General features: G+C 37.1%; 1 pseudogene; it reads left to right on the top strand.

Moving 5' to 3' along the window:
* LOC123751543 (probable glutamate receptor) overlaps positions 1 to 26,357 on the top strand; it is a 66,292-nt pseudogene that overhangs the window by 29,861 nt on the left and 10,074 nt on the right.

The following is a 26,357-nucleotide window of genomic DNA, read 5'->3' as shown; positions in this document are numbered from 1 at the left end:
CTAATTTTGCAATGCCTAACTGCAAAAAGACATTTTGCATAGATGGACAGGATAAATGTCTATCGCTGTGTGATGACTCCTCATATTACTGAGCTGTAAGTATATTTTAGGTGTTTGCCATATATTGTCTTTCATATTATTGCTTATTTATTATTATTATTATTCTGTGTTGCTAATATGGTTTCTATTTATTCTTCCAGATTTGATGTGGCAGAGGAACTGGTCTCACAAAAAATTACCAGGATCTGGGATTGCTATGACCAACATCTGAAATATTATGCTTGTTCCCCATTACAATTTTACTGTTAAGACTAGAATGTAAACTTTTATTACTAATAAAATAATAGAAACCTATACAATGTATATTCTTAAACCTCTGATTAGGTTAGGTGGGGATGGTTAGTCTAGTCATTTTTTAATAATAACATTAAATACAGAACATATACAGGTAGGAAGCTAAAGGCCGCATTGGCCATCTGGTGACGTCATACATAGTTGACAAGTCAGGTGCTGTAATACCTTGACACCTATATGCTAATGGCCAGCAATACCTTATCCCTATACCTGAGGTCGCTTTTCACGATGTCACTAAACATCAACAATAACTGGACTGTAGAATGTATTTGTTTGTTATATATAATAAGTTAAGTTAGGTTAGGTTAGGATGGTTTGATCGGGTTTATGAATAACAGAAAATATAAGCAATGAGCGAAAATACGAGCTATTGTAGCTGAATATCAACTTTGATGAAGCACAGAGTACAGTTGAGGTATTAAGCCAGATTAAGAGTTCACACTTATGTGTGAACCTCCTGGGATCCACATTTAGCGCGCCTCGCGCCGCATAAGGCCTTATTTCAAAAAACATGAGAGGCTTGCTTTTACTGAATGAGTATTTTTTATTTGTTATATGCTGAAGTAAGGTGTGGTAGGTATGTTTTCAGCGAATGTGAGATGTGTATACGGTTAGGGACAATATTGGTTTAATACTGAACTCGCATTGAAATCACCAATGCCCAGGGCTCTGTTTTTTCATATAAACGACTGATAACAGTTTTTTCATTTTTATTTTTTGCCCTATGCATAATAAACGATCCTTCAAGAAAGATTGTCAAAGCTAAAATTACATTATCTAGAAAGATGAAGAAGAAGAAAAAGGGGTGACATGATAGAGGTGTGACTGAATGGTCATAGTAAAGGGGTATATTAATAACCTATTAAACGTATCAACATGAAACAGAACAGGAATAAATTGGATAAGTTTTACATTTATATTTAGGAAAAAAGACCTGGGTAAATACTGGTTCAGTTACAGGGATGAACGCTGAGATACATGGTAGTTAATGCTCTGTGTTGCTTCCCCTTTTTGCAATGGACGATAGTTGGAAGTAAATAGGAAATTTAAAATAGACTAGGATTGATGGTATTTTACATTAGGTTTCAGGACCACTGTTGTATCACAAAACACACGACTCATAGACCGGCTTTTTAATCCCCTTGATCGTGCCTGTGCAGGAACGCTGAGCGGCTAGCTGGTGACGTCATTGACCATTAGCAATGCCTATGCATGAACCACAGGGGTTAACGAAAAACATGTATGACTACGAGGGACCTTTTAATACCCTTGAGCGTAATTTCATGGACTATAAGGCAATCACCTGCTCGGGTAACGAAAAACAGGTATGCCGGATCGTGTCCCCATAAAACTGTAAAACTGCAACGAAAAACAGGTATGACTACGAGGGGCCCTTCAAAACTGCAACGAAAAACAGGTATGACTACGAGGGGCCCTTCAAAACTGCAACGAAAAACAGGTATGACTACGAGGGGCCCTTCAAAACTGCAACGAAAAACAGGTATGACTACGAGGGGCATTTCAAAACTGCAACGAAAAACAGGTATGACTACGAGGGGCCCTTCAAAACTGCAACGAAAAACAGGTATGACTACGAGGGGCCCTTCAAAACTGCAACGAAAAACAGGTATGACTACAAGGGGCCCTTCAAAACTGCAACGAAAAACAGGTATGACTACGAGGGGCCCTTCAAAACTGCAACGACAACAGGTATGACTACGAGGGGCCCTTCAAAACTGCAACGAAAAACAGGTATGACTACGAGGGGCCCTTCAAAACTGCAACGAAATACAGGTATGACTACGAGGGGCCCTTCAAAACTGCAACGAAAAACAGGTATGACTACGAGGGGCCCTTCAAAACTGCAACGAAAAACAGGTATGACTACGAGGGGCCCTTCAAAACTGCAACGAAAAACAGGTATGACAACGAGGGGCCCTTCAAAACTGCAACGAAAAACAGGTATGACTACGAGGGGCCCTCGAAAAAAGCAAAACGGCCCCTCGTAGTCATAAATCATACTACTAGGGCCGCCTCCTGGTGTGGTCGACGAGGCTCCTGGTCCTCACCCACCTCCCCCTCCACCACCTGCAGGTCCTCCATGGGCTGCTCTCCATGACTAACTCCATTCTTCTGATTATTCATGAATCACTAATCAGCTTCAGGTATTGCTGCTTTTCACATACTCTTTATTATACTCTGTGAGAGATATGGGTTAGCATGATTCGTTTTGTTTAGGGGAAGAAAGATTTTCTACTTGTTGCTAATATTATCAAATATCAAAACAAATATTTTATGAATACTTTCTGAACCTCTCAATAGATGTGTTATGTACATCCAGCTGCCGTACAGTCCTAGGGGAGCCCAGGCGCTGAAGGTGGCCTCCTGGACGTCCCACCGAGGCCTCGCCCTCACCTCCAGCCTCCCGCTCTTCCCTGACAAGTTCTCCAGGTGAGAATGAAGAAACAAATGCAAGGAATAACTAATGCAAATACTCGCGAGTTTAATTTAGTTAAATTATGAGACAGATAATTAATTGAATAACTAAATACTTTATTAAGTATTTAAAATGTCGGAAGATTATTCAGAAGAATATAAATTGTGTTTTATGTTTGGTTGTTAGAAAAAAATATTCAAGATATATGATAAAAGTAAATATTTCAGTTAATAGCGAAACTTATTTATATTCATATATGTATACTGTTTGCAGGCTTACCCTACTGAAGGAAGCATTGTTATCTACTCTGTCTATAGGTTACTTCAGCGGCCGACTTTGAAGTTGGCAACAGAGATAAACTCCCTTAACATCATGGTTACCAGGGAGAAAACCAAGATTCGCCCGGAAGAGAGACTGGAGTTTGTTGGACCCTTGACGGACCTGTGTGTCATACCTCGCCACGGCTCTCAACTTCTCGTAAATCACAGTTTGTAGTACCCATGGTAGACTTCGAGTGTCTGATTCACCAAACTTTTCCACAGCAACCAAAGAATTATTATAATTCTAGTTCTGACACTATGCTAATCACCATTTTCCAATTAAATGTCAAACTCTACGGCAGGAATATATTAGAGATTAAATGGTGGATTTGAATGAGCAAAAGTCTTTGACAAGAAATTTTTTAGCTCTTTATGTATGACAATCTGTAGGGAATCTTGCATTAAGCACTTTTATCACTTAAAGAAAAGAGGGATACATAAAATATAGAGATAAAATTTACATTATGTTTATTTACACTGCTATATAAAAAAGGAGATTCGCATTACGTTAATTAGCAACCAATAAAAGATTAACTGTCTCACAGATATACAGACAGACCAAATTAATAACTTAATGTTTAAAAATAAACTAGACATGTTCGCAATGCATGGTTTCCTACACTTAGATAATATCCACACCTAGTACTGTTGGTCTGGTATTACTATAGGAGTTCAACGAAAAACAATGTTTCTGAATCCAGGTTTCAAGGAAAAAATTTATGTACTATAATTTGTGGATGTGTACTCAATCTTTGTAGCTAATTTTGGTACATGGATGTTAAATATCACTCTGTTTCACTAGTATGATAGATTACTACTTGAATGTTTTCTTTAGCACTTTGTGCACAAGACTGTATGTATGCACTACCTTCTGCAGCTTAGTGATGACAGAAATATCAATGCCAAGATGACATTACTCCGCATATGAAGGTTTCTCAATTCCATGACCACAGACAGAAATTTCTCAGCTTAAACTTATAAACTGTTACCCAATTAATTTACTTCTACAGCCTCAGGCAGCCAATCCAACATATTGCTTAATAAATGCTATTTTACTGCCTGTAGTCTAAGTGTCGATCATAAAAGGGTAGAAGAATTATACCATTATCAACAATTAAAATATTCATTAACTGAGAGGGAAAAATTACGAGTAAGGGATGATTACAGTTACGTAAAAAAATTCCAGAAAGATCCCAGGTACAACATACAGGAACTAATTGGTATGATACACAGGAACTGTTGAGCCTAGGTAACATTAATATATTAGGTTGTGGCATTTTAGAACAATAAAAGTAATAAAAAAATATTGATAAATCCTTCGCACTGTATATGATCACTAGAAGGTACTTCTTTATCTACGATGCAATAGAGTTAGCATCATTTTTAAGTAATTTAATGTTTAGACATTGCACTGGCAAACATAATGCAAGTTGCTGTATTACGAGTGGTATTCTATTAGTAAACCAGTTTGTTTTTCTTGGCTCTAGGTACATGTACTTGAGACCTCCTGATGGATCTTGGGGCATTAAGCGTGTCGATGGTACCTGGTCAGGCATGATGGGTATGGTGATCAGGCAGGTAAGTTAAGTCCACTAGGAAGCATTTAACATACAGGAGCAGAAATTAAACTTTTTGTGCTATAATATGCTAAATCACAATATCTTTTTTCATAAAATTCCAAACGACGACATTTCGGTCCGTCGAGGACCATTATTAAGTTGTGTGGTCCATCCTGGACCATTATCAAGACCACACGCACCACTTAATAATGGTCCCTGACGGACCGAATCGTCGTCGTTTCTCCATCTTCTGATGTGGGATTTGATCATCATATTTTCAGCAGCGTTAGACTCATCGTTTCCACTAGAGAAAAGTTACCATGAGTTAAATCATTCCGGTTACATCAGTCTGTTGTGGTGTTAGTGTGGTATCATGTCTCTTGGGCTTTAGAATCATCACATTCAGTTATCAAATAAACATGTATTCTGCTATGATTTTCTTATTATTCTCCACGAGCGACTTCATCCGGTTTTATCATGTTCCTTATTTGCACAATGTAGTTGTTTTATTTCAAACTTGCAGGAAGTAGATGTAGCAGTTGGCCTCTTCGGTATTAGTGGAGTCCGCGCTGAGGTAGTGGACTTCATGGAGCCAATTCTTATAGAATACATTAGGATGCTGGGATCCCGCGGCCGGCCGGAGGTGGACCCGTGGGGCTTCCTGTTCCCTCTGGAGCCGGTGGTGTGGGCGGCCATCCTGGCGGCGCTGCTGGTGCTGCCTCTGACGGCCTTCCTCATGTCTTCTTGCTTCTCACTCACGACCGTCCATCAAAATAAGAACTTTCTGACAACATCCGCTTACCTCCGTATTTTGTTGAATCAAAGTAAGGAATTACATTACTATAAAACAAAATATTAGATATTGATTATGTTTTAGATAACATATTGCGAACTTTATTGTTATTGTAGTGTTTATAGTGAGATTAATTAAATAAATCAGCAAGTTAGTAAAATTATCAAATACGAAATTGCCAACCTACAGGTCAGCGTAAATTACATTCGAACACTGAATGTGCATCAATACCTTTAAGTCTTTTGATAATTTTGTAGTAATGATACGAAGATTATTAATTATTAAAAATGTCTTCGATTTTTATAACTTTATAAGAATTACATTTGGTTTATCAGGAGATAAAAAGAAACTTGGATAATAACTTAAGATATGTCATCATTTGTTTTCAACGGTACAAGAATTTCATAACTTCCCCAATAATCTAGCCAACAAACGAAAGATATGAAAGTTAAATGCTTTACCTGATGGAGTTGTCCAGAACGACACACTATTGAGTACATCAGTAGGTTGATGATGTAGCAGTGCTACTTAGATACAATGCTGTTCCTATGACATGTCGAGGTACTGGTACTGCGATGATGATACAATGTTCTTCTGATACGTATGTGTGTATATCACGAAACTTAACATGATGAAAAATGTGACAGTGTCAGATCACGGAGGAAGAATTGAAGCAGGAATTTCCTTAAGTACTTTCACATTTAATAATACATCTTCAGAAGGGTTCTGAAGATTATATATTCTGATATATATGTATATGTATATATATATATATATATATATATATATATATATATATATATATATATATATATATATATATATATATATATATATATATATATATGTGTCGTACCTAGTAGCCAGAACGCACTTCTCAGCCTACTATGCAAGGCCAAATTTGCCTAATAAGCCAAGTTTCCCTGAATTAATATATTTTCTCTAATTTTTTTCTTATGAAATGATAAAGCTACCCATTTCATTATGTATGAGGTCAATTTTTTTTTATTGGAGTTAAAATTAACGTAGATATATGACCGAACCTAACCAACCCTACCTAACCTAACCTAACCTATCTTTATAGGTTAGGTTAGGTTAGGTAGCCGAAAAAGTTAGGTTAGGTTACGTTAGGTAGGTTATGTAGTCGAAAAACAATTAATTCATGAAAACTTGGCTTATTAGGCAAATTTGGCCTTGCGTAGTAGGCTGAGAAGTGCGTTCTGGCTACTAGGTACGACATATATATATATATATATATATATATATATATATATATATATATATATATATATATATATATATATATATATAAATATATATATATATATATATATATATAAATATATATATATATATATATATATATATATATATATATATATATATATATATATATATATATATATATATATATATATATATATATATATATATATATATATACGAACAAGCCTGAATGGTCCCGAGGACTATATGCAACTGAAAACTCACACCCAGGAAGTGACTCAAACCCGTTTCCAGGAACAACGCAACTGGTATGTACAGGACACCATAATCAACTCGACCATCCCGGCCAGACATAAGGAGGTGATAGTCGAAGCTATTTGAAAACACTTGATTTGATAAAATACTATGCCTAAGATTACCATCCGAGTGCCGCCGGGTGGGGGGGGGGGGTTCAAATAGCTTCGGCTATCACCTCATGTCCAGTCATGATGGTCGAGTGGATTAAGGTGTTCTGTACATACCAGTTGCATTGCTCCTGGCAGTATGGGTTCAAGTCACTTCTGGGGTGTGAGTTTTCTGTTATATATATATATATATATATATATATATATATATATATATATATATATATATATATATATATATATATATATATATATATATGTATATATGTATATATATATATATATATTTATATATATATATATATATATATATATATATATATATATATATATATATATATATATATATATATGTATGTCGTACCTAATAGCCAGAACGCACTTCTGAGACTACTATGCAAGGCCCGATTTGCCTAATAAGCCAAGTTTTCCTGAACTAATATATTTTCTATAATTTTTTTCTTATGAAATGATAAAGCTACCCATTTCATTATGTATGAGGTAAATTTTTTGTTATTGGAATTAAAATTAACGTAGATATATGACCGAACCTAACCAACCCTACCTAACCTAACCTAACCTATCTCTATAGGTTAGGTTCGGTTAGGTAGCCGAAAAAGTTAGGTTAGGTTAGGTTAGGTAGGTTAGGTAGGCGAAAAACAATTATTTCATGAAAACTTGGCTTATTAGGCAAATCAGGCCTTGCATAGTAGGCTGAGAAGTGCGTTCTGGCTACTAGGTACGACATGTATATATATATATATATATATATATATATATATATATATATATATATATATATATATATATATATATATATATATATATATATGTCGTACCTAATAGCCAGAACGCACTTCTCAGCCTACTATTCAAGGCCCGATTTGCCTAATAAGCCAAGTTTTCATGAATTAATGTTTTTTCATCTACCTAACCTACCTAACCTAACCTAATCTAGCTTTTTTTGGCTACCTAACCTAACCTTACCTATAAATATAGGTTAGGTTAGGTTAGGTAGGGTTGGTTAGGTTCGGTCATATATCTACGTTAATTTTAACTACAATAAAAAAAAATTTACCTCATACATAGAGAAAAGGGTTGCTTTATGATTTCATAAGAAAAAAATTATAGTAAATATATTAATTCAGGAAAACTTGGCTTATTAGGCAAATCGGGCCTTGAATAGTAGGCTGAGAAGTGCGTTCTGGCTATTAGGTACGACATATATATATATATATATATATATATATATATATATATGTCGTACCTAGTAGCCAGAACGCACTTCTCAGCCTACTATGCATGGCCCGATTTGCCTAATAAGCCAAGTTTTCATGAATTAATGTTTTTTCGACTACCTAACCTACCTAACCTTACCTAACCTAACTTTTTCGGCCACCTAACCCAACCTAACCTATAAAGATAGGTTAGGTTAGGTTAGGTAGGGTTGGTTAGGTTCGGTCATATATCTACGTTAATTTTAACTCCAATAAAAAAAAATTGACCTCATACATAATGAAATGGGTAGCTTTATCATTTCAAAAGAAAAAAATTAGAGAAAATATATTAATTCAGGAAAACTTGGCTTATTAGGCAAATCGGGCCTTGCATAGTAGGCCAAAAAGTGCGTTCTGGCTACTAGGTACGACATATATATATATATATATATATATATATATATATATATATGTCGTACCTACTAGCCAGAACGCATTTCTTACCCTACTATGCAAGGCCCGATTTGCCTAATAAGCCAAGTTTTCCTGAATTAATATATTTTCTCTAATTTTTTTCTTATGAAATGATAAAGCTACCCATTTCATTATGTATGAGGTCAGTTTTTTTTTATTGGAGTTAAAATTAACGAAGATATATGACCGAACCTAACCAACCCTACCTAACCTAACCTAACCTATCTCTATAGGTTAGGTTAGGTTAGGTAGCCGAAAAAGTTAGGTTAGGTTAGGTTAGGTAGGTTAGGTAGTCGAAAAACAATTAATTCATGAAAACTTAGCTTATTAGGCAAATCGGCCCTTGCATAGTAGGCTGAGAAGTGCGTTCTGGCTACTAGGTACGACATATATATATATATATATATATATATATATATATATATATATGTCGTACCTAATAGCCAGAACGCACTTCTCAGCCTACTATTCAAGGCCTGATTTGCCTAATAAGCCAAGTTTTCATGAATTAATGTTTTTTCGTCTACCTAACCTACCTAACCTAACCTAACCTATATTTTTTTGGCTACCTAACCTAACCTTACCTATAAATATAGGTTAGGTTAGGTTAGGTAGGGTTGGTTAGGTTCGGTCATATATCTACTTTAATTTTAACTCCAATAAAACAAAATTTACCTCATACATAGAGAAAAGGGTTGCTTTATCATTTCATAAGAAAAAAATTATAGTAAATATATTAATTCAGGAAAACTTGGCTTATTAGGCAAATCGGGCCTTGAATAGTAGGCTGAGAAGTGAGTTCTGGCTACTAGGTACGACATATATATATATATATATATATATATATATATATATATATATATGTATATATGTCGTACCTAATAGCCAGAACGCACTTCTCAGCCTACTATTCAAGGCCCGATTTGCCTAATAAGCCAAGTTTTCATGAATTAATGTTTTTTCGTCTACCTAACCTACCTAACCTAACCTAACCTAGCTTTTTTTGGCTACCTAACCTAACCTTACCTATAAATATAGGTTAGGTTAGGTTAGGTAGGGTTGGTTAGGTTCGGTCATATATCTACGTTAATTTTAACTCCAATAAAAAAAAATTGACCTCATACATAGAGAAAAGGGTTGCTTTATCATTTCATAAGAAAAAAATTATAGTAAATATATTAATTCAGGAAAACTTGGCTTATTAGGCAAATCGGGCCTTGAATAGTAGGCTGAGAAGTGAGTTCTGGCTACTAGGTACGACATATATATATATATATATATATATATATATATATATATATATATATGTATATATATATATATATATATATATATATATATATATATATATATATATATATATATATATCAAACTGAAAACTCAATTTCAGGCTTGTTCGCATATATATATATATGTATATATATATATATATATATATATATATATATATATATATATATATTTATATATATATATATATATATATATATATATATATATATATATATATATATATATATATATATATATATATATATATATATTTAAATTAAATAATTCACACACCCAAACTGCTGGCTGGGTATTTCTGATATTACAGCAGGTAATATTTGAAAGAAATATTGGCTGTATAAACACTAGTGTGACAACATTCATAAAAAGATAATATATTTAAACACAAACAAATTTCTCTCTAATGATTTGTGGAGAAGAGAATGTGAATATGGTGACGGAAAAGTTTCGGTTGGCTTCTTAGGTATTTAATGAGATAATAAAGAAGAAGAATTACTAGATAAATTTCAGAGAATATAATATTAAAGTCCAACAAGCTGGAGACACGTGGTGGCACAAAATGGTGTGGACCTGCTGAGTAAAATATAAAAAATTGGTTGAATTAATTTTTAAATTTATTCAACTCTCCCAGTTATCTCTAGAGCACTTGGTGGAACAAAGGCCTGTGCCTTATTTTCAGAAATGAATTGTCCCACTGACAGGCGTGCTCTTTCTTTTAAAAAGAGACTTCTTTTTTAAGATGAAAAAATGTTCCTCTCAATCATTTGTCCCCTTCGATAAAGACCGAGGGAACAAATGGGATGAATCTTTTACCTTAGACGTCACTCGTCTTATGACTTTTTACTCTCATATTGCTATCTAGAATGGTGTATACAAATGTTGTATTGTTCTATGAAATAAACGTTGCTACGAAGTCTTCCGGGTTCAGTGCCTTGTGTTGATAATTACATGACAATTTCTCAAGAAGTATGCAATGATGCGAGACATTGCGATGAAGGTTAGACACTGCACCACGATGAGAATGAGGAAGCAATGTTGATGGGACAGGAGTTACGTATCTGCTTTGTGTGAGTAGCATTGACTCCTACTGCGGAAGCTGGTGACTTAGGGCATGAAAAGACAAGTCCTTAAAATATTGGAATTTCATGGCGCTGCCCTTGCAGGATGATATGACTCCTAGGTATCAGAATAAGTTGAGACGGGTCTGGGAGTCCAACCCGTCCTCTGAAGTTGTTACGTCTCAAAAGTTATAAATTGCCCGAGCCTAACCTAACGAACACCTAGGAAAAGGCAGCGGGGCAGCCGCTGTCTATTAATGGGTGACGAGCCGCATTTTTTTATAGCTAGTCAATTTTACGAGGCGCCAAAAAAAAAAAAGAGAACTGTTACAATACATATTTCATTAATTAGATATTTATATAAAATTATTATAATTATATAAAATTATTTTAATTTCTAACTAAATGTTTTTATCCACCTTGACTTCTATATGAAAACAAGGAAAATTATGGGGCAACTCCCCTTCGCAAATTTTTGGCAAAGTGCCCTCAAAGTGCCGTCGGGACGGTGGTCAAATAGCCTCGGGTATCATCGTCTTTTGTATGGTCACTGATGGTCGAGTGGTTAAGGTATCATGTACACCAGTTGCATAGGGCTCCTGGCGATCTAGGTTCGAGTCACTTCTGGGGTGTGGAGTTTTCAGTTGCATATATGCTTGGAGACCATTGAAGCTTGTTCACATTTGCGTTGCTCACGGGGCCCCACAAAGTGAGGTGATTTGATGAAATAACTATGCCCAAGATTACCATCAAAGTGCCATCAGAACGGTGCTCAAATAGCTTCGGCTATCATCGTCTTTTGTACGGTCACTGATGGTCGAGTGATTAAGGTACCATGTACACCAATTCCATTGTGTACCTTAACCAATGATAATACAAAAGACGATGATAGCCGAGGCTATTTGACCACCGTCTCGACGGCACTTTGATGGTAATCTTGGGCATAGTTATTTCATCAAATCACCTCACTTTGTGGGGCCCCGTGAGCAACACAAATGCGAACAAACTTGAATGGTCTCCAAGTATATGTACGCCAGTTGCATACATATATATATATATATATATATATATATATATATATATATATATATATATATATATGTATATATATATATATATATATATATATATATATATATATATATATATATGTATATATATATATATATATATATATATATATATATATATATATATATATATATATATATATATATATATATATATATATATATATGCAACTATATATATATCATCATCAGGTACTTGTGTAAAAATAAGTTCATGACATGAACTTGAAACCGGCTATATACTGCAGGTATGTTGACAACATTTTTACACAGGTACCTGATGTCAGACATCTGCAATGGTTGAAGAAGGCATTCGAGCAGAACTCTGTGTTGCGTTTCACTTACGAGCAGAAGAAGGATGGGAAGCTGCCCTTTCTGGATGTAACATTCATGGAAAGGAGCGGAGGTTTCCACACTGCAATCTACACTAAGGAAACAAACATAGGAATGTGCCTGAATGCCAACAGTGACTGCCCAGACAGGTACAAGAGGAGTGTTGTTAATGCTTATGTCGACCGTGCTCTCAGCCACAGCTCAGGATGGAAGCAAGTCGACGAAGAACTCTGTAGGGTAAGGCAGGCCCATGTCAACAACGGCTTCTCCAATGGTTTCGTTGAAGACATCATAAAAAAGAAAGTGAAACGCCATGCAACTTCTGAAGAGACAACTAACACAACACCTATACCCCCTATTAGACTATTTTACAGGAACTTCTTTTCCACAGCTCATAAAACGGAGGAAAGCGGCCTGAAAGATATTGTTAATAGAAACGTTATCCCTACAGACAAAAATCAGAAGATACAACTGACGATTTACTATAAAGCCAAAAAAAACGGCCAGCCTACTCATGAGAAACTCTCCAGACACAAAGCAGAACGCTTTAAAAGAGACCAACGTCGTCTATGCCTTCAAATGGGGACTGTAAGCCTCAAAAAACTCAGTATATAGGCAAGACAACAACATCTCTTTCCAGGCGCTTAATGATGCATAAGCAACAGAGCTCCATTAAGGAACATATAATCTCTTCCCACAACCAAACCATCACCACAGAAATCTTAGCAAACAACACAGAAATCATCGATAGATACAGCGACAGCAGGCGGCTTGAGATCTGCGAGGCACTACACATCAAAAAGTCAACACCAGCAATCAACAGCCAATTAATGCACAACTATATTCTACCCACTTCAAGAATCTGCTCCAATATAGAAGCATCAAGAAATATGGGCCAATAGGCCCTCTGCAATTACTTCCATTCTTACCTTCATTACCCATTGTTTCGTGTTCTGTCTTGTGTTGAAAGTTTGTTTTCACCTCATTCAAAACTGTTGTAACATATCACCTCACCCAAATGCAGGTATAACAAATCGAAGATGTTTAAGCTCTATTCAGTTATAGTTGTGTGTGTGTAAACTAAAGTCTTTGAAAATGTAATAAGTTTTACGAAACGCGCTCAAGTGTCGTGTCAGACTATAAATAAAAATGAATTTTGGAGAATTGATTTTTCAATTACCATCAACAGTGCAAAGAAACATAAGAATGATCGAGAAAATTCGTGTTATAATTATTAGTCTTACTTTTTCGGTCATATTTAATAATAAATATATATGTATATATATATATATATATATATATATGTGTGTGTGTGTGTGTGTGTGTGTGTGTGTGTGTGTGTGTGTGTGTGTGTGTATCACGAAAATAAACACGTGATTAAAAATGTGACAGTGTCAGACCACGGAGGAAAATTGAAACAAGAACTTCCTTAAGTACTTACGTATATTAATACATCTTCATTAGGAGTCACTCCTTCTGAAAATGTATTAATATACGAAAGTACTTAAGGAAATTCCTGTTTCAATTTTCCTCCATGGTATGACACTGTCATATATATGTATATTTTATATTTTTTATATTTTATATTTTTTTATATTTTTTATACATATTTTATATATATATATATATATATATATATATATATATATATATATATATATATATATATATATATATATATATATATATATTAGTATATTTTGGTAGCAGTCTTTCCTGTAGACATATATTATTAAATATGACCGAAAAAGTAAGATTAATAATTCTAACACGAATTTTCTCAATCTTTCGTACATTACGCTTCACTGCTGGAGGTAAATAAAAAATCACTTCTCCAAAATTCATTTTTATTTCTAGTCTGACGCGACACGGGCGCGTTTCGTAAAACTTATTACATTTTCAAAGACTTCACAAATACACAACTGATTAGAACGTATCTCTGATTTTATATCTACATTTGAGTGAGGTGGGAGGGGTGATGTGGCATTAACACAAGACAGAACAAGAGGGGATATTAATAGGGTATTAAAAGTATCAACACAAGACAGAACAGAAACAATGGGTATTGAATAGAAGTGTTTGTAGAAAGCCTATTGGTCCATATTTCTTGATGCTTCTATATTGGAGTGGAGTCTTGAGGTGGGTAGAATATAGTTGTGCAATAATTGGCTGTTGATTGCTGGTGTTGACTTCTTGATGTGTAGTGCCTCGCAAACGTCAAGCCGCCTGCTATCGCTGTATCTATCGATGATTTCTGTGTTGTTTACTAGGATTTCTCTGGCGATGGTTTGGTTATGGGAAGAGATTATATGTTCCTTAATGGAGCCCTGTTACTTATGCATCGTTAAACGCCTAGAAAGAGATGTTGTTGTCTTGCCTATATACTGGGTTTTTTGGAGCTTACAGTCCCCAAGTGGGCATTTGAAGGCATAGACGACATTAGTCTCTTTTAAAGCGTTCTGTTTTGTGTCTGGAGAGTTTCTCATGAGTAGGCTGGCCGTTTTTCTGGTTTTATAGTAAATCGTCAGTTGTATCCTCTGATTTTTGTCTGTAGGGATAACGTTTCTATTAACAATATCTTTCAGGACCCTTTCCTCCGTTTTATGAGCTGTGGAAAAGAAGTTCCTGTAAAATAGTCTAATAGGGGGTATAGGTGTTGTGTTAGTTGTCTCTTCAGAGGTTGCATGGCTTTTCACTTTCCTTCTTATGATGTCTTCGATGAAACCATTGGAGAAGCCGTTATTGACTAGGACCTGCCTTACCCTACAGAGTTCTTCGTCGACTTGCGTCCATTCTGAGCTGTGGCTGAGAGCACGGTCGACGTATGCGTTAACAACACTCCTCTTGTACCTGTCAGGGCAGTCGCTGTTGGCATTTAGGCACATTCCTATGTTTGTTTCCTTAGTGTAGACTGCAGTGTGGAAACCTCCGCCCTTTTCCATGACTGTTACATCTAGAAAAGGCAGCTTCCCATCCTTTTCCGTCTCGTAAGTGAAACGCAGCACGGAACTCTGCCCAAATGCCTCCTTCAGCTCCTGCAGATGTCTGACATCAGGTACTTGTGTAAAAATGTCGTCAACATACCTGCAGTATATGGCCGGTTTCAAGTTCATGTCGACTAAGATTTTTTGCTCGATGGTACCCATGTAGAAGTTTGCAAACAGGACACCTAGGGGAGAACCCATGGCGACCCCATCTACTTGCTTATACATGTGCCCATCCGGGCTCAAGAAGGGTGCCTCTTTAGTACAAGCTTGGAGTAGTTTCCTCAGAATACTTTCTGGCATGTCAAGAGGAGTACAGGCTGGATCACGATACACTCTGTCGGCTATCATTCCGATTGTCTCGTCCACAGGTACGTTGGTAAACAGCGATTCTACGTCCAACGAGGCTCTTATCCCTGTGGCCCGTGTGCCCCGCAGTAAGTCCACAAATTCCTTTGGAGACTTCAGGCTGAAGGCGCAAGGAACATAAGGAGTCAGCAGGCCGTTGAGTCGCTTTGCCAGTCTGTACGTGGGTGTGGGTATCTGGCTAATGATTGGCCGAAGTGGGTTTCCAGGCTTGTGCGTCTTGACATTTCCATACGCATATCCAGGTTAATATTCCCCAATGATCTTTGGCAGGTGGAGTCCAGATTTCTTGGCGTTTACAGTTTCGATCAGTTTGTTGACCTTTGCTTTTAATTCGGCTGTAGTGTCCTTCGTTACCCTTTGGAACTTAGTTTGGTCAGAGAGTATGATGTTCATTTTCGCCAGATATTCGTCTTTTTTAAGAATGACATATATTGGCGACTTGTCACCTCTCCTGACAACTATCTCCTTGTTCTCACGAAGGCTTTTAGCTGCCGCTTTAAGCTCGGGGGACAGTATGGTGCTTCTGTAGTTGCCTCGATTCTTTCCTCCTTCTGCAATAAGTTCTGCTTGTAAGGTATCTTTGGTAGTGACCTTCTTTGTGTCTCGAGGTCGAATATGTCGTCCAACAGAATTTCCAACTCTACTTTCCGGGCCATTTCACTCGGTCTGGACATAACATGACAGTTTATGCCCAGATTTAGGAGAGTGACTTGGTCCTCAGTGAGGTTAATTCCTGCAAGGTTCAGGAAGCCATCTCTTGGTCGTGGAATTGCCCTATTAATATCCCCTCTTGTTCTGTCTTGTGTTAATGCCACATCACCCCTCCCACCTCACTCAAATGTAGATATAAAATCAGAGATACGTTCTAATCAGTTGTGTATTTGTGAAGTCTTTGAAAATGTAATAAGTTTTACGAAACGCGCCCGTGTCGCGTCAGACTAGAAATAAAAATGAATTTTGGAGAAGTGATTTTTTTATTTACCTCCAGCAGTGAAGCGTAATGTACGAAAGATTGAGAAAATTCGTGTTAGAATTATTAATCTTACTTTTTCGGTCATATTTAATAATATATGTCTACAGGAAAGACTGCTACCAAAATATACTAATATTAAAGTGACCGACCCAGCAGCAAGGAATCAAACCTTCACGATAAAATATCGCCAGGATCTGATTCGTGATCAGATATACAAGGCAGAGAATGAAATCAAAGACAACAAAACGCAACTACTTCATGCTACAAACGAGTGGAGAAATAGCAACATCAACCATAGTATCCGTACCCGCATTGAACAACACCTCGACATCCTCACAGACCAACATCACCTCAGCACTGAAACAAGGATTATCAAGAAACTAACAACATTATATGGAGGACCTATGGCAATTCCACGACCAAGAGATGGCTTCCTGAACCTTGCAGGAATTAACCTCACTGAGGACCAAGTCACTCTCCTAAATCTGGGCATAAACTGTCATGTTATGTCCAGACCGAGTGAAATGGCCCGGAAAGTAGAGTTGGAAATTCTGTTGGACGACATATTCGACCTCGAGACACAAAAGAAGGTCACTACCAAAGATACCTTACAAGCAGAACTTATTGCAGAAGGAGGAAAGAATCGAGGCAACTACAGAAGCACCATACTGTCCCCCGAGCTTAAAGCGGCAGCTAAAAGCCTTCGTGAGAACAAGGAGATAGTTGTCAGGAGAGGTGACAAGTCGCCAATATATGTCATTCTTAAAAAAGACGAATATCTGGCGAAAATGAACATCATACTCTCTGACCAAACTAAGTTCCAAAGGGTAACGAAGGACACTACAGCCGAATTAAAAGCAAAGGTCAACAAACTGATCGAAACTGTAAACGCCAAGAAATCTGGACTCCACCTGCCAAAGATCATTGGGGAATATAAACCTGGATATGTGTATGGAAATGTCAAGACGCACAAGCCTGGAAACCCACTTCGGCCAATCATTAGCCAGATACCCACACCCACGTACAGACTGGCAAAGCGACTCAACGGCCTGCTGACTCCTTATGTTCCTTGCGCCTTCAGCCTGAAGTCTCCAAAGGAATTTGTGGACTTACTGCGGGGCACACGGGCCACAGGGATAAGAGCCTCGTTGGACGTAGAATCGCTGTTTACCAACGTACCTGTGGACGAGACAATCGGAATGATAGCCGACAGAGTGTATCGTGATCCAGCCTGTACTCCTCTTGACATGCCAGAAAGTATTCTGAGGAAACTACTCCAAGCTTGTACTAAAGAGGCACCCTTCTTGAGCCCGGATGGGCACATGTATAAGCAAGTAGATGGGGTCGCATGGGTTCTCTCCTAGGTGTCCTGTTTGCAAACTTCTACATGGGTACCATCGAGCAAAAAGTCTTAGTCGACATGAACTTGAAACCGGCCATATACTGCAGGTATGTTGACGACATTTTTACACAGGTACCTGATGTCAGACATCTGCAGGAGCTGAAGGAGGCATTTGAGCAGAGTTCCGTGCTGCGTTTCACTTACGAGACGGAAAAGGATGGGAAGCTGCCTTTTCTAGATGTAACAGTCATGGAAAAGGGCGGAGGTTTCCACACTGCAGTCTACACTAAGGAAACAAACATAGGAATGTGCCTAAATGCCAACAGCGACTGCCCTGACAGGTACAAGAGGAGTGTTGTTAACGCATACGTCGACCGTGCTCTCAGCCACAGCTCAGAATGGAAGCAAGTCGACGAAGAACTCTGTAGGGTAAGGCAGGTCCTAGTCAATAACGGCTTCTCCAATGGTTTCATCGAAGACATCATAAGAAGGAAAGTGAAAAGCCATGCAACCTCTGAAGAGACAACTAACACAACACCTATACCCCCTATTAGACTATTTTACAGGAACTTCTTTTCCACAGCTCATAAAACGGAGGAAAGGGTCCTGAAAGATATTGTTAATAGAAACGTTATCCCTACAGACAAAATCAGAGGATACAACTGACGATTTACTATAAAACCAGAAAAACGGCCAGCCTACTCATGAGAAACTCTCCAGACACAAAACAGAACGCTTTAAAAGAGACTAATGTCGTCTATGCCTTCAAATGCCCACTTGGGGACTGTAAGCTCCAAAAAACCCAGTATATAGGCAAGACAACAACATCTCTTTCTAGGCGTTTAACGATGCATAAGCAACAGGGCTCCATTAAGGAACATATAATCTCTTCCCATAACCAAACCATCGCCAGAGAAATCCTAGTAAACAACACAGAAATCATCGATAGATACAGCGATAGCAGGCGGCTTGACGTTTGCGAGGCACTACACATCAAGAAGTCAACACCAGCAATCAACAGCCAATTATTGCACAACTATATTCTACCCACCTCAAGACTCCGCTCCAATATAGAAGCATCAAGAAATATGGACCAATAGGCTTTCTACAAACACTTCTATTCAATACCCATTGTTTCTGTTCTGTCTTGTGTTGATACTTTTAATACCCTATTAATATCCCCTCTTGTTCTGTCTTGTGTTAATGCCACATCACCCCTCCCACCTCACTCAAATGTAGATATAAAATCAGAGATACGTTCTAATCAGTTGTGTATTTGTGAAGTCTTTGAAAATGTAATAAGTTTAACGAAACGCGCCCGTGTCGCGTCAGACTAGAAATAAAAATGAATTTTGGAGAAGTGATTTTTGATTTACCTCCAGCAGTGAAGCGTAATGTACGAAAGATTGAGAAAATTCGTGTTAGAATTATTAATCTTACTTTTTCGGTCATATTTAATAATATATATATATATATATATATATATATATATATATATATATATATATATATATATATATATATATATATATATATATACATATATATATATAAATATATATATATATATATATATATATATATATATATATATACATATATATATATAAATATATATATATCAACATTTGTTGATATATATATATATATATATATATATATATATATATATATATATATATATATATATATATATATATATATATATATATATATATATATATATATATGTATATATATATCAGACCACGGAGGAAAATGAAACAGGAAATTTCCTTAAGTACTTTCGTATATTAATAAATACATCTTCAGAAGGAATCATTCCTTCTGAAGATGTATTTAATATACGAAAGTACTTAAGGAAATTTCCTGTTTCATTTTCCTCCGTGGTCTGACATTGTCACATTCTTAATCACGTGTTTATTTTCGTGATATACACACACACATATATATATATATATATATATATATATATATATATATATATATATATATATATATATATATAACCACAAAATTTCACACCCCAGAAGGTGACTCAAACCCATACAGCCAGGAGCACTATGCAACTAGTGTACAGGAGACCTTAATCGCTCGACCATCACGACCAGACAAAAGGTGATCGCAGCCGAGGCTATTTCCTTCATCATCCCGCCGGCACTCAGATGATAACCTTGGCATAGTATTTTATCAAATCACCTCGTTTTTTGGGGCCACGTGAGTAACACAAATGTGAAAAAGCCTGAATGGGCCCCAGGTATATATGCAACTGAAAACTCCACGCCCCGGAAGTGACTCGAACCCATACTACCAAGAGCATTATGCAACTGGTGTACAAGAGTTACTTCTGGGGTGTGGAGTTTTCAGTTTTATTTTCAGGTAAAAAACTGAGTTATGTACTATCATGCTAGATTATTGTATATTCTACAAGTATATACTAGCAAGCTTGTAGAAAATACAACAGTCCTGGCATCTACCAGTGACCAGAGAAAAATGCAAATACTGAAAGTCAAATTCTTAAACGATAAAAGACCCACCCTAAATATTCAAAGTAACGACTTCGTTACCTTGATAAGGGGGCATATTCTGGATAAATAAAAGTTGTTCAATTTGCTTATAAATTTATGTATGAAATGGTTATAGAAAGGGCTGCAACTGGTCCAAGTTTCACCATCAAACCCTAAACAGAAAAGGAGAAAAAAAAATACACAACGTATTATGCAACGAATGTTCAACATTCTCAAATAACCTCAGGGAACACATGTGTCAACTAAAATGTCTACTATGTGCTGTAGAAGCACAAACTCTTGTATTAATTGTAATATGTATGTGCAATATATATATGTAATTTTTTTCTTTTTTTTTTCTTTTTTTTTGTCAATTTTTTTGTTTCGTTTTTTATCAAGGGATTTGCATGAAACTTGCACACCTTGCTCAATGGATGCCTATCTGCAAGGGTGCCAATTATGAACGAAATCTGTCAAAGTCAAGCTCAGCTACAGGTGGCCGAACTTGGATCTTTATTTTACTCAGGAAAGTAATTTACAACTTCAAAGTACTTCAGAGCTTTCATTTATTAATCAATTTACATGCAAATTACACCTTATATATAGAGTTTGTGCTTCTACAGCATTTAGTAGACATTTTAGTCCAAAGTACATTTGTTGATTTTATAAAAATTTATAAACATCATATATTGCATATTTTTGGAAGGGTAACTTTGAATAATTATATTATTGCACTAAACACTTTTTTGATAAAACTGATACTACAATCCTTTATTATGTGCTAAATTTAATACCTGAGTGTTATAGAAAGGATTTTAGTTGACACATGTGTTCCCTGAGATTATTTGAAAATGTTGAAAATTCGTTGCATAATACGTTGTGTATTTTTTTTCTACTTTTCTGTTTAGGGTGTGATGGTGAAACTTGGACCAGTTGCAGCCCTTTCTATAACCATTTTATACATAAATTTATAAGCAAATAGAACAACTTTTGTTTAACCAGAATATGCCCCCTAATGCTCAAATCCAGATCTCACCGTACAGCACATGATAACTAAATCTCTACCACCCACCGCCTGAACAAAATACCTCATAGATCAATGAAAGTACTCCATTTCTTTTCTATGAAATCGGTATCGTATTTTCAACTATTCAGAATTCCATTATTCTGTTTAACAATATATTAGCTTCACTTAGGCAGATAAGGCAAACAAAATTCAAATAAGAGTTCAGTCAAATCATTAATACTGTTAAAATGCCTAATATCAAATTTTTAACGTTACTTTCTTTACTGAATAGAAATTACTTATTTAAAAAAATACGGTTTCGGAAATAAAATGTATAACTTACTACTATTTAACACATAATCTTCACATAGGTGTATTGGGGTGTGGTGATGACTGGTGGTGGGAGCGGGTGGTGTTGGCGGTGTGGGGGCTGGTGACGGTGGTGTTGACGCAGAGCTACGCCGGCAACCTCATGGCTCTCCTGGCTGTCAGACACATCTCTCAGCCCTTCCAGTCCCTCCAGGACGTGCTGGAAGACCGCTCCGTCATCACCATATGGGAGAAAGACTCGGCCAATGTACAGTTTTTACATGTACGTGATCAAAGTCTTGAGTTTAAGGAGTTATACGTAAATTGTTTGCGTATTATATACTAGCTGTACCCGGCCACAGTAACCTTTCCCTGTCTCCCAGTCCTCCCCACCATTCCCCATGCCCCATCCCCTCATCCTCCCAACCATTCCTCACTCACCCGTCCCCTCGTCCTTTCCACCTACCCCCACTCCTCTGTCACTTGTCTTCCCCACCATTCTCCATTCCCCTATCCCATCGACCCCACCATCTCCAAACTGCCCCGTCCCCTCGTCATCCCCACCATTACCCACTCCCGTGTCCTCTCGTCCTCCCCAAAATCCCCCACTCCTTTCCCTTTGTCCTCCCCAACATCTCCCACTCCCTCGTTCGATGCATTCCCAAACGATCTGATGATCCTATCAGAAAATTAAGAACGTCAAATGATCTGATGTTCCCATCACTGAAATATAAAAAAATCAGGCAAAAAAACGAAATGAAAACCAATGAAAAAATACGAAAATAAACTATACTCTGGAAATGAGCGGTATGGTAAAAAAAACAGCTCAATTTCAACGCAATGTCACACAAAATATATTTAATCAAAATGAAAATAAATCGAAATTTATGAAAATTTAATTTATGAATGAAATCGGAAACATTGAAATGGAATCGTAACATATTTAGTATTGCGTGAGTTGCTATTACGTGCAACAGATGGCACTGTTTTTCAAAAAAGCATGTTTTTACATGTCACAGTATATATATACTGGCATCTATATAGTCGATATATAAAAACATGAGTGTATTCGAATGGAAAGTTGTATCAAACCTTCAATACAATCGATTAAGAACTTTCGGAGATATCAGCGTGTGTTGCTCTTACGTCCAACAGATGACACTGTTTAAGAAAAAAGCACGATTTTTTTTTGGTCACAGGTGTGGCATGCATATAGAAGGTATATATAAACACTCACCTATTCGAATGCAAAGTTGTGTCAAAATATCAAAGCAATCGGTAAAGAGGTTTCGAAGATTTCTCTCCCATGAAAAACACATAAAAAATACAGTTATAAAAAAAGCATGTTTTTTGATGTCCCGTCACAGACGTGACATCTATATAATATGAATATAAAAACCTGTTCGGATGCGAATAGAACATTGTGCAAACATTTCAAATCAATCAGTGAAGAACTTTCTGAGATTAGCGATTTTGAACAAACGAACATATACATTTTATATATATAGACATATATGTATGCCAGCAGTACCCGGTCGCGCGTTGGCCGGGTACTGCTAGTATATATTCCTGTTCCCTGGAACCTTCCCTGTCCCCCAGTCCTTCCCCGCAATTCCCCCCTCCCTTGTCCCATCGTCCTCCCCACCTTTTCTCGATCCGTGCGCTCGTCATCCCCACCATTCACCACTCCCTCGTCTGATGCCTTCCCAAATGGTCTGATGTTCCCATCAGAAAATTGAAACATCAAGTGATATGATGATCCTTTCACTGAAATATAAGAAAAACAGTTAAAAATGAAATGAAAATATGAAAAAGTAAAAAAATAAACTAAATGAAATGAACGGTATGGTAAACAACACAGCTCAATTCCAACGCAATTCACTCAAAATAATTAAATCAAAATGAAAATAAATCAAAATCTATGAAAATTCAATTTATCAATGCAATCAGAAATATTGAAATGGAATTGTAACATATCTAATATAGCATGTGTGTTGATCTTACATGAAACAGATGGCGTTGTTTTTTCAAGAAAAAGCATAGTTTTACCTGTCACAGGAGTGGCATCTATACTTATACTTATGAAATGAACGGTATGGTAAACAACACAGCTCAATTCCAACACAATGTCATACAAAATAAATAAATAAATAATTAAATAAATCGAAATCTATTAAAAAAAATTTAATAATGTAATCAGAAACTTTCAAATGGAATTCGTGACATATTTATTATATCGTGCATATTGCTATTATGTGCAACAGATGGCGCTGGTTTTTAAAAACGCATGTTTTTACTTGTCACAAAGGTGGCATCAATATAGGAGGTATATAAAAGACGCTCATATCGAATCGAACGTTACGTCAGAATTTCAAAGCAATCGGTGAAAAACTTTGGGAGATTACAGCCTGTGTTGCTATTATATCCAACAGATGGCGATGTTCTTCAAAAAAGCATGCTTTCTACGGTCACAGGTAAGGCATGTATATAGTAATTGTATAGAAACATGCGCCTATTTGAATGTAACGTCGTGTCAAAATTTCAAAGCAATCGGTAAAGAGGTTTCGAAGATTTCTTTCACATGAAAAACACAGATTTTCCAAAAAAACATGTTTTTTTCCGTCACAGACGTGACATCATTATAATATATATATAAAAAACCTGCTCGGATGCAAATGGAACATTGTGTGAAAATTTCAAAGCAATCAGTGAAGAACTTTCGGAGATTAGCGATTTTGAACAAACGAACATTTCCATTTTTATTTATATAGATATTACTCTACCTAGGGCTAAAAATTGTCGTACTAGAAAATGGAGGCGGCTCCCTAAATTGACATAATGTCCCGTTGTCTGTTTTGGGTCCTCTGGTAGGTTATGATAAGTGTTCGTTGCCGTAAAGCATATATTTTGTTACTATACTTAGTCACCTTGTGGCCGTGACCCGACTGCGCTTACCAGTGCACCTTGTGACCCCATTACTTGTGATCTGTAGTAGTAGGCATCCATCAGTCCTTCATAAAGGAGAGTGCTCAGGACACAGGCTCTGTAAACCTGAATCTTTGTATACTCAGCCTATTGTTGGCCCGCACTCTCTTTGTCAGTCTGGACATAGTAGTAGATGCCTTACCGATGCGTTTGTTTAGCTCCGTATCAAGAGAGAGGGAGTCAGAGATTCTGCAGCCAAGGTACACAAAGTCGTGAACGACTTCCAGTTTGGAATCGGAGATGCCGATATCATGTGGGGAGTCTACTCCTTGTCCCATGACCTGTGTTTTCTTCAGGCTGATGGTGAGTCCGAAAGCCTGACAGGCCTCGCTGAAGCGGGTCATGAGCCGGTGGTGGTCTTAGACTGAGTGGGCAGTGACTGCTGCGTCGTCGGCAGAAAGGAAGTCGCGCAGACACTTCAGCCGAACCTTCATCATGGCTCTCAGCCTGGCGAGGTTAAAGGGCATTCCATCCGACCTGGTCCGGAGGTAGATGCCTTCCATAGCAGATCCGAAGGCGTGCTGCAGCATAACTGCGAAGAAAATCTTGAATAGGGTTGGAGCCAGGACGCAGCCCTGCTTTACTCCACTTCAGATGTCAAAGGCGTCTGATGTTTGGCTATCAAAGACCACGGTGCCCTTCATGTTCTCATGGAAAGACCTGATGATGCGGAGGAGCCTGGGTGGCATCCCTTTTTCTTCTTGATAGTAGGTGCAGTTTGCATGAAGGGTTTGTCCTCCCGATGACTGCACCAGTACAGATGTTGGTAGAGGCGTTTATGTTGAAGATGATAAGAGTTTCAAAGGTCCTTGTTGCGTTGTGCTGTAGACAGAGGAGCGGCGACTACAACAGAGGTGTGTTGGAGGGAGACTCGCCACACCGTAGGGCGGTGTGTTGTGTTTATGGCGTCAGCTGATCTATGGTGCTGCGATGAGGCAGTTGGTTTCTGTGTTTAGCTGTTGGTGGCGCCAGGTATAAATGTGGCGCGGATCAGATGTGACCCAATTTGTTGGTCGATTGGAGATATTTAGCCAGTGCTTTGACTATTTGGTATTTTTCTTGTAACGAGTGGTCACTGCCTCCTAATATATGCTCGATGGTAAAGGGTATTTTAAGTGAGATAAGTACTTGTTTGAAATTTACTCTGGCACTATAATGTTGGAAGCAGTGAAGGAGATAGTGTTCGACTGTTTCAGGCACCTGACAGTGGATGCAGAGTTCGTTGATGTCTGTTCTGTACTTAGAGCTGTGTGCTGCTAGTTTGGTGTGTCCCAGCCTTAATCTGGTCATCGCTATATCAATTTCTCTGCTTTTATATCTGACATGTTTCCAAGTTTCCTAT

The sequence above is a fragment of the Procambarus clarkii genome, chromosome 9 (assembly GCF_040958095.1).
Source record: "Procambarus clarkii isolate CNS0578487 chromosome 9, FALCON_Pclarkii_2.0, whole genome shotgun sequence".
Lineage (NCBI taxonomy): Eukaryota > Metazoa > Arthropoda > Malacostraca > Decapoda > Cambaridae > Procambarus > Procambarus clarkii.
This window is presented reverse-complemented; position numbering and strand designations above follow the sequence as displayed.